We start from the raw sequence: 9599 nt of genomic DNA, 5'->3' as shown, positions 1-9599 counted from the left end.
TCTCAGGATAACATAGAAAAAGGTTTATATTCGGATAAATCCAGTAACTTCCAGATATTATTGGATAAATCTAGAAAAGCTGATATATTTTCACTAACAAGTTTTCAAATTTTGCAGAGATATTCAAGACTGTATTTTTTTTATTTTTTATTTATTTAAATATAATTAGTGATGTAAATTAATTATAAATTTAGAATAAGAGTTTAAATTCCTGCTTAGATTAGGGTTTGCATGTGCATATGGTTTAATTTTTTTAATAAATGTTAATTGTGTGATGGTTGATGATTCGTGCAAATTTTAATTCTACCATGGTCTGCACGAATGGCACATGCACTAGCTTCTAGGGAGTTGATAAACTCGATTGAGTTCGTATTTATGGCCATAGTCAGAATATGAACAAAATCCAGATTTATCATCTTCTTTTAAGCCACAATCAGCCCACACTCTTAGGCTATTTTTGAAAACCATTGCATATTTCAAAGTTTTTTAAATATTTTCTCATTTTAGAATTAAACCTACTTTATTGAAATTCTATAGGGCACACAAATCTTTTTTTCAAAATCTTCAGAAAATATTTTTGCAAATTGCATTCATTCATTCATTTAGGTTTAGATTGCATCATGAATAATTTTCACAGGGCTATATGCCCATCCTTTTGATCAATTCAAGAGTTCAAAACTCAGAAAAATCAATTTCTCAAAAATTACCCAAGTTTCCTTCAGAAATTGATTTTCTCAAAACATCAAAATTCCTCAGAAATCGATTTTTCTTTCTTCAAAAGACTTCTGAAATGTGATTCACGATTTCTAATCATCCCTTTTCGAAGAATTTTCCAAGTATTTTTCAATATTTGAAGCATACATAATGTTTTCAATCAAAATTTCTCTAAGTCATAGCACATACCTGATTCTTTGTACATTTAGAAATAAAACATCCATTTAGACAAGTTGAGTAAAGCAAAGAACTGGATTGATCCTTGGTTCAATTACCCCTAGTTATGGTACCAGGAACGGTTGAACCTTGTACCGACAGGCGAATCCCATTCCTCAGAATTATCCTGTATTTTAAAATAGAGGCGAGTTATTTTCAAATCTTTTTCAAAGGTCAGTTTGACTTGCAAAAGTAAAATTTTGCGATGATAACATTCACTACCACCAAATTTTGGACTGACCCATGGGTTGGGTCCCCATTGTCGTCTTTGATAGATTGAATGAAAGAAAAAGTATGTCTGTTTCGGAAGCTATGTCTATATTTGGGGCTTGCATTCAACCCCTATTTTCCTCTTTGGATGGTACCTGGAATCAGCTATAGGGGTTCTATCACGCGCAAGGTAGGGATTCTTTCTATTAGAAAGGGTCTTCTAGTGCTAATAGTATTGTGGGGTGGAAGAGGATGTCATGTTGCTGGCCATTTGGTGTCATTTTTTCGATGTAAAATCGGCTTTCTTAGAGGGGTCGTGTCATGCTATGGGCTATGTTTTTCTTTTGCTTCATAAATTTTCTACAGTTCTTTGGAAAGACAAGCCATTGGATTGGCACCCTTCCTTGGGGTGATCGGTTATAATTTGTTTCATTCTTATCAATAGATTTTAGAGCTGAGCTCCAACGTTTGCACATTAAAAAAAATCACACACACACACAGAGAGAGAGAGACTTAAAAAGGGCTTACAGGGATCATGAACAGTGTGACAAATATCGCGAGATTTATGAAAATCTCATGATAATATCGCGAGAAATTGCCTGAAAGTTTAAAACGGCAATTTCTCGCGAGATTTTCAAAATCTCGCAAAAAACATAAATATCATGAATTAAACGTGATACTTACGTTTTAAACCGCTATTTATCACGAAAAAACGTGTATTTTTATTTTTAAATAAATTTTATCAATATTTTCTTATAAAAAATAAATTTTATATTTTATATTTTTTTTGTCAAAAAAATGCAAGATTTATGAAAAATTTTCAATTTCTCGCGAGTTTTTAAAAAACGAGGATTTGCCGTTTGAAACGTTTGTCGCTATGATCATGAAAGATGGGATGTCGCATGATTATGTTATTAAAACACTCAAAGACATGCTTTAGCAGTGGTTATAAAGGCCACTCTAGTCTTTTCTTTTTTCTTTCCTACGGACCATGTTTGGTCCGTACCAATTTTCATAAAACCTAGTTCGCATGACATAAATATGGTCAATTAGGGTGTTTTACACAAAAAGTTATAATAGGCTTATAATGATTGTTAAAAAAAACAAGGAGAGGGTGGAGGTGGGGGTGGGGGTGGTGTTGCGTAGGGGTGGCAACATCGCCCAAGCCGATATTCACGCACACATCATCTACCCACAAACCATTAGAACTTTTATTATGAAAAGAAATAAGAAAAAAACCCACTTCATTGAAAACTAAACAGGAGGTATAGGTTAATTACATTTTGTTTTTTTGAAAGGCAAGCTGGGGTTAGGCAGACCCCTACCAGTTATACAACTATACCATTAGGTTTTGAACGTCTCAACACAAGGTGACGTGCTAATAGCTGCTCCTACTAGACAAGGGGAGCCCCCTCTTGGTCTACATTTTAAATTAAAAGAAAGAGAAAAGACAAAACAGGTATGGCTTGGAGAGAAAAAAAAAGCGAGAAGGATCTGGTTCTTTTTATGCTTCTCAAGTCATGTACTGACGAAGTTTTTGTACTCTTGGTTAGGAAACCAAATAGATGATCTTCAAGCTCACATAACCAAGATTAAACCCATGGCGAATCAAAGTAAGATGGGTAGCACTTGAGCTGGTAATATATATATATATATATATATATATATATATATATATATATATATATATATATATATATATATATATATATATACATAAGATTAAAAATAATAAAAATTAGACTTTAAGCATAATGAAGGAAGCTTAAAAAAACGTTGTTTCAAACGGGTAAGCAATAGGGTTTGAACTCTAAACTTATTGATGCCAAGCCAAAACGCTTCAACTATATATACTCTAATATATTTTTATTGCTCGATAACGAGCCTGTACAGGAAGAGTCGAGCCAAACATTCATAGTTCATGTTCAGCTTGCCCAACCTATATAATAAATTTGAATAAGCTATTTACAAGTATAGCCACAAGCAGCTTATCTTTGTTTCCAAACCCTAGTCGGCTGGTGGGTTTCAAGTTGAAGGGGGCTCCACTCAGTAGACAAAGTATTTGTTGGGGTTTTATGAAGAAGTCGTCCTAAAACAAAGTTCAGTAAACAATACTACCTGTCGGAGACCAAAAATCGGTGCCTTTCTGTGTGGTTATAAAAATAAATAAAATAAAAAGACAATGAAGGTCATGTACTTTTTAGTAAATTCATAGAGAACTATAAACCAAAAAGGTGAAAAAAAATACAAAGAATTTACTTCTGCTACGCCTTTAATAAGTCAAGTGGGTGTCAATAAATTCATAGGCCAAAAAGGCAAAACTCGGTGCTTGAGGGTGGTGAGCTCCCCAACTTAATTCACCAACTCAACCATGTAGAAAATTGATAAAGAACTATGGGAGCGCACCAAGAAACAGGGAAACAGGGAGCTCCCATCCCAGGCGATAAATAAAATAAACAAGTATGCAAATTAAGGTGGGGAGGACAGGGGGCGTCCCAAGTAGGGAGAGGGAGTGGCAAATGGTGGCCGCTCAACAAATTCCCAACGGTCACACGAGATTTAAAAATTGGTGGGCCAAAAGACGGTGATCTCCTCTCGCATCAACCATCTCATTTACTCACCCCCCCTCCCTTCCATATGAGAGAGAGAGAGGTTGATTAGCCAAGTCTAGAAAGAGAAACTAGGGAGTTTATAAGAGAGGCAAAGTATTATGAGATTTGGGGACTGTAATTGAATGCTAGACTAGAAAAAATTGGTAGTTGCCGTGTGTCACTTAGAGAGAGAGAGAGAGAGGCTTGGTGGCATGGTTTCCCCTTCATCGCAGTTACAGGATGGTGTTTTTTCTTAAATTCCCAACGACTTCTGACGGCATTTAATGGCTGTTTCAGATGGGGAGAAGTAATGAAGAGAGAGAAAGTGTGTGGGAGAGAGGGAGTGAGAGAGAGAGAGAGGGTGGAATCACAAACCAGTCTGGCGCCATTAAGAAGAGACTAACTCTCCCCCACCACTATTGCTTCCCTCTCTATAAAACCTCCCCATCTTTACCACCATCACCCACCTTTCTCCCACCACCTCATAGGCGGTTTCCCGGTGACTCCTTCCCCGCCAGATGGGTTCAGTAGCACCACCCTCTTCCTAGAATCCCCCACCTGGGTTCTTCACAGAATCTCTTGTCACAGACCGGTTTCCGGAGGGCCTTGGTGGCTTTCCGGCGGCGTTTTCGGGGATCCGGCGAGGTGGACCTCTTCAGATGATGCACATTCTGTGTTAAGCGCTGCTCCTCGCTGAAACCCTGGTTTTCCCGCGTGTTTCCTGTTTTCAAGTGAGTTTTTCGGCAACTTGGTGACTGGTTTTCCGGCGGGTGACTTACCCGCCTTCGGCTTTGAAGTGAGGCGTCGGTGTAGAAAGAGACGAGTCTGCTGATTTTGTTTTCGTTGCTTTCTTCCTTGACCATTTTAACCGGGTAGCGGTTTTCCGGCGAGGTTTCCATTTTTTCGGCGGAGCCTCGGCGCTGGGAATTGGAGTTCTCAGCTCTTCCAATCAACTATTAGATTTCCCCGCGACGGTATCCGGACGAAATAAAAAGGAAACACCGACTTGCCCATTCTATATCCGGTTTTAGATACCTCCATATACTATAAAAAGCGGTTTTCCGGTGAAATATTCATTCTACAGTGACGCGGAGCCATCTCACTCCCCAATTGGCATTGTCATGACACAACCCCAAGAGAGCCGCGCTTAGTCTCCACGAAATCCGGTTCCTGATTTTCCGGCGATTGCCCGCATAGTTCTCTGGTTTTCCGGCGTCCGGAGACAATGGACGTCTCGGCGGTGCTGCTGGTCTTCTCGGCCATCTCGGCCTACTTCGTGTGGTTCCTCTTGCTCGCACGTGCGATGACGGGCCCGCGCGTGTGGCCGATCGTGGGCAGCCTGCCCGGCCTGATCAGGAACGGGCAGCGGATGCACGATTGGATCGCCGACAACCTCCGCACGTGTGGTGGCACGTACCAAACGTGCATCCTGGCCGTCCCCTTCCTAGCCCGAAGGCAGGGCCTGGTCACGGTCACCTGCGACCCCAGGAACCTGGAGCACATCCTCAAGACCCGATTCGACAACTACCCCAAGGGTCCCACCTGGCAGGCGGCCTTCCACGACCTACTGGGCCAGGGCATCTTCAATTCGGACGGTGACACGTGGCGCTTCCAACGCAAGACAGCCGCTTTAGAATTCACGACACGGACCCTCCGGCAGGCCATGTCCCAATGGGTCAGCCGATCCATCAAGCTCAGGCTCTGCCCAATCCTCGATTCGGCCCAATCTGAGGCCCGGCCCGTCGACCTCCAGGACCTGCTCCTCCGGCTCACCTTCGACAACATCTGTGGGCTCGCCTTTGGCAGGGACCCGGAGACCCTGTCGCCAGGTCTGCCTGATAACCCCTTCGCCAGGGCCTTCGACCGTGCCACCGAGGCATCGCTCAACCGGTTTATCTTCCCGATATTCATCTGGCGGCTCAAGAAGTGGCTCCACCTCGGTATGGAATCCAGCCTCCATGAAAGCATGCAGGTCATTGACTCGTACCTCTCAGAGGTCATCAAGGCTCGGAAGCTGGAATTGGCGCGCCAGCCGGACCGGGCAACCCGAGACGACCTACTGTCCAGGTTCATGCAGAAGACAGGACAGTCTTATACAGACACTTTCCTCCAACATGTGGCTCTCAATTTCATTCTGGCTGGGCGTGACACATCATCCGTCGCACTCAGCTGGTTCTTCTGGCTAGTCTGCAACCATCCGCACGTCGAAGAAAAGATCACCAATGAGATCTCTGCCGTACTGAGAGAATCTCGGGGTGCTGATATCCAGCAGTGGCTAGATGAGCCACTGACCTACCAGGAAGTTGACCAATTGGTCTACCTCAAGGCTGCACTCTCTGAAACCCTTCGGCTGTACCCCTCGGTCCCAGAGGACTCGAAGCATGTTGTTGCAGACGACGTGTTGCCGGATGGGACCTTTATGCCCGCAGGTTCAGCAGTGACTTACTCGTTATACTCAGTCGGCCGAATGGAGTTCATCTGGGGACCAGACTGCCTGGAATTCAGACCAGAGAGGTGGCTCACAGCTGACGGAAAGCGCTTCGAGTCGCCAGACTGTTACACCTTTGTTGCATTCAATGGCGGGCCCAGACTTTGCCTGGGCAAGGATCTGGCCTACTTGCAAATGAAGTCCATAGCTGCCGCAATTCTCCTGAGGCACAGGTTGAGCCTGGTGCAGGGCCACCAGGTGGAGCAGAAAATGTCCATGACACTCTTTCTGAAGAATGGGCTCAAGGTAAACTTGCGCAAGAGGGAGCTGCTGGATTTTAGCAAAGACCTTAATGGTGAGTAAGTGGGGATGTGAGAGAGAGAGAGAGAGAGAGAGAGAGAGGTGTGTTTATATATGTATATTGTCAGGGCTATGGCTCACGCAATATGTTTTTTCCTTTTCTTTTTTGTTTTTCTTGGGGTTTTGTTTAAAGAGAATGAATAAGGAAAATAGTGTGGAGAAGACACTAGTGAAAATTTATTAACAAGAAATGTGGAAGAAAGGATTTGATTAGATATGGGGAGCTGGAGAAATTTACAAAATCTGAAATAGTTTGTTCACAATGTTATTGTATGTTATTGTGTACTAAAATTTATGAGAGAAATGACTAAATTCCTCGTGTTTGTGCATGTATAAACCAAGCCGAAAAGCTGTAAATTCTGTCTCTGGTCCTTAATGAGAGCAATTATTTGCTTTCTTATTATCTCCCCAACCTCTTGCTTTATTACCATGGGGACTATTCAGTGGCAATAAATAAAAAAGATGGAGCTTGTATCCATTGCTAATTGATAAGACCAATCAGCATAGCAGACAAAAGCAGCTATACACAGCCCACGTTGAGAATATGACTGATCTGCCTGACTCAAGTCATTAGAAAGACTGACCAACTTCACTCCCTGTTGCCCTGCAGCATCCCTTGTGGGAATAATGTGATTTGTAATTTGCATATTTATTTTCATTTTTCTTCCCCCTCCCATGTATTCAAAGTGGTCAACTAAGAAATGTTGGTTCTTGCAACAAACAGATGTTAAGTAATAAACTCGACACATAAGAATGTTCAAGTGAGCCAACTTAGTAAAAGTTTCACCTGTAGGGATTTTTTTTTTTGAGGGATTGTTCACCTGTAGGATTTGAATTGGGCACATTGCAGAGCACATGAATTTGTATGTCTAAGCATGTGTGCGTAAAACTTGAGATTTTTTTTGAAATTATAACTAATAAATTTTTTTTTTTTGAAATTATAACTAATAAAAATGAATTTTATGTGCATCTATGACTTGAGTACAATTCTTCAAATTCTTGATTTTCTTGGTTTTAGAATTAGTGTAGAATTTTAGTCTCAATGTATGAATAGCATTATTCGAATAATTATAAAATTTGAAGACTAAAATAAGAAATTAGATGGTTTGGATATGCATGTCCTATTTCTTTAAGCTTGGATCTCATTTAAATTAAATTGTGCATTTTTGTATGAAAATAAATGATATATTATTTAACAAATAATGGCAAAGCAAATAATAATTTATTTGATGATGTGCAACTAAATATATAATTAATTTGGGTCTTGGATAATTTTAAAATGGACCTAATATGAACTCTATTTGACGATGTGCAATAAGGGATCCGATTATGATAAAATGAATCCAGATATCTTATTAAATACTTTTAGATATCCAATTGATAGAATATTGGATATGGACATTTGAGTAAATTCATGGGGATCCAAATTAAGAAAGAATTGGATCCAATCTCATTGGATTGGACCCCCATATGGGATGACCTATGTGGGCCCTAATTGAAGCCAATTAATTAGTGGTTAATTGGTTAGTAGGTAATTTAATTAACTTAAGTGAAATGAGAATTTAAAACATAGGGTTAATAAGGTTTTAAAATTAGAGTTAAAGTGGAAAGGTCAAAGTTTTCAAAGTTGTTTGTTTTTTTAATAGGCAATTAATGTTGGACTCTCCCCTCTCACATGAGTTTGGGAGAGGGGAGAGTTTAATATTATTGGGATTCCTTCTCAAAGGAGTCTAGAGGGAAAAACGCTCGTCCTCTCTCATATCTCTCCCATTTTTTTTGGAGTTTTGCTTTTGTTTTTTTAGTCATCTTCTTCCTCCCATATTCACGTCCCTTTGAAGAAGGAGCTTGGTGGTGACTGCATTGCTACTACAAGTGAGAGGAAGGTGGTTCGGTGGTGGTGAAGCAATCTACACCAATTTTCTTAGGTAAGATTTACGTGGGCTTTTGCATTTTGCATACATCAAGTATGCATATCCATGCTGAAATATTTTTCAGATATATATTCACATATAAAATTGTGTAAGTTTTATGAAATAGATTTTTAAAACAATATTTTTAATAAAAACAGTGTGAAAGTCAGACACCAAATAATAAAAACTAGCTCGCACGAGTGGTGGAGTCCGAGTTGATCGCAAGGAACAGGATAAGTACTTTTGTACCTCACACAGAACTACTTTTGTTGCCTTGAAAATAAAGATTAATTAATTAACTAAATAAAAGAATGCATGCTACCCTCTGCGGAGGGCGTGCAAAGAATAATTAATGGTTTTATTACAGACCCAATGAATTAAATAAATAAAATAAAATTTTAAACTAAAAATAAAAGAAAAGGTCTTCAGTGCTTTGAGCTTTTAGTCCATTTTTATCTTTCACTGCTTCCCTTCTTTGTTTCTTCATCATTGGTTTTTAATCTTGAAGGGCTTCCTTAAGGGCTCTCTGAGGGGGCCTGAAAGGTCTTTTAAGGAAACCTTTTCGAGACCTTAGAGGGCTCTTTAGAGGTACTTTTGAGGGCCTACCGCACATCTAAATGCTCTCCTATAAAAATAAAAAGACAAAACACAAAACAAAACATAAAAACTCACAAAAATTCAAGGTTAGTTTCAACTCAGGATCACAAAAACATAAAAACTCACAAAATTCAAGGCCCTCAAACATAAAAACTCTCCGATGATGGGGGGAAAGAAGAGCCGGCGACGACAAGGTTTATAAGCAAAGACAAGAAAGAAAAAGAAGAAAGAAGAAAGAGGGAAGAGAACCGGATTAAGAAGAGAAAAAAGAAAAAGAAGAGGTAGAGAGGAGAGAGAAGGGGCATAGATTTTAAGAGAAAAAAATGTCTATCTCTCTCTCTCTAAAATATTATTTATAGTCTTCTAAGTAGGTTTTTAGGAATTCTTTCAAAAAGAGTCTGAAACGTTTTTAATATTTTAAAAGACCTCACTTTCTAAAATATTTTTTAAAAACTTAATTATTTTCTCAGAAATACTTCAAAGCGGCTCAATTTGCTCAAATTATGCTTTGATGAAAAACTATGAAAACCTTCGCAAACAAGCATTTTTAAGCAATTATCGCACATAATCATG

The 9599-nt window shown here is 39.7% G+C and overlaps 1 pseudogene across 1 annotated transcript; it reads left to right on the top strand.

Annotated features, from left to right (window-relative positions):
- The first annotated feature begins 4202 nt into the window (after positions 1 to 4202).
- LOC149822292 (cytochrome P450 86A2 pseudogene) lies at positions 4203 to 6846 on the top strand (annotated as a pseudogene). Its single transcript, XR_016425922.1, has one exon. The product of XR_016425922.1 is annotated as a cytochrome P450 86A2 pseudogene (transcript).
- The last annotated feature ends 2753 nt before the right edge of the window (positions 6847 to 9599 follow it).

Source organism: Nuphar pumila, chromosome 11 (genome assembly GCF_984573655.1).
Source record: "Nuphar pumila chromosome 11, dmNupPumi1.hap1.1, whole genome shotgun sequence".
Classification (NCBI taxonomy): Eukaryota; Viridiplantae; Streptophyta; class Magnoliopsida; order Nymphaeales; family Nymphaeaceae; genus Nuphar; species Nuphar pumila.
Note: the sequence above shows the minus strand (reverse complement) of the source record. Positions and strands in the feature narration are given on the sequence as shown.